Genomic DNA, 1359 nt, shown 5'->3' on the forward strand with positions numbered 1-1359 from the left:
CCCCCCCCCGAAAAAAACAAACACCAAGCAAAACAATCAATACAAAATTTGAACGACCTAAGACCTGTGGCTCTAAAATCAGTGCTTAAGAAATGTTTAGAAAAACTGGTTCTGAAAGAACTGAGGAAATCAAAAGAAGACATACAGGATAACCTGCAATTTGCCTATCGTGCCAAGACGGGCGTGGAGGATGCCATTCTCGTGTTCTTGGATAACATGATCTACCAACACATAGACACTCCGAGAAATTACTACACTACAGGATACTTTTTGTTGATTTTTCATCCACTTTCAACACAACCCAACCCCACTTAATGGTTTCAAAATTAATTAACATGAACATAAACAAGAACATCACAGTTTCGAACATAAGTTCTCCAATGTTTGCACAGTACCTTGTATCAATTTGTCTTAACAGATTGATATTTTTGTTAGCACCTGCAAGCTGTATGCTAAAACATTCTTTGATAAATACTAATAAAAAATCCAAGTGCGTGGTTTCTACAGATTTTTAAATGTTTACAGCTGGGGCAATATCGCTTTTAATAGCAAGTCCACATGAAAAGTCGGTGTCTCCTGTGGATTTTGGTACCATACTTTTACCTCTTGGTCAATGTTTAAGAAAATGGCAGCTGTTTTAATTTAGGGAAGTTGTTAGGGGACTGTACAGACCCCTAGCTCTACCCACTGGGGGACTGTTCTGTCCCTTAGCGCTGCTTTGTACTCTGGGGGACTGCAAAGAAACAACCATTGAACTTTTGATTGAGGTCAATAAGCCATCATCAGACAGATCTAGATCCCACTGATACATATTATCTAAATCTAGGTAAGTTGATTAGTTTGGTGGGGGAACCTAGATCTAGAGCCAAACACTCTGTTTTTAAGGCGAATGTATAATTTATATCGACAGGTTTGTTGATCTGTCTAGATCTAGCAGTACTTATGACATATACTGTTCACTACATTACATGGTAGGTCTACTCTTCTTCAATTCAAACATTTGTAGTCTGTGCTTATAATATCTAGGCTCAGATCTAGATCCAGTTTAGATCGGGATCTAGGTCTAGTTATAGTAGGCCTAGTGTTAGTACTACCGAAGATTCTCTACTTCCAAGGTACAGTGTATTGCAATCCTTCTTTGGGCTTTTGTCCCCCGCCGTGGCGGGCCCGCTTTGCCGACGACGTCACTGGGCGACGTGAAGTTGGTTTCATCTCCTACTGCTCAGGGCGTGTGTGTGTGTTTTTTTGAAGTCCCCCAGTGCACAAAGCCCAGTCCCCGAGTAAGCAGAACCAGGAGACTGCACAGTCCCCCAAAGGGTTGCGCCAGGGGACTGTACAGTCCATATATACAATGTATAT

This window comes from Aplysia californica, unplaced genomic scaffold (assembly GCF_000002075.1).
Source record: "Aplysia californica isolate F4 #8 unplaced genomic scaffold, AplCal3.0 scaffold00217, whole genome shotgun sequence".
In the NCBI taxonomy this organism is placed as follows: Eukaryota; Metazoa; Mollusca; class Gastropoda; order Aplysiida; family Aplysiidae; genus Aplysia; species Aplysia californica.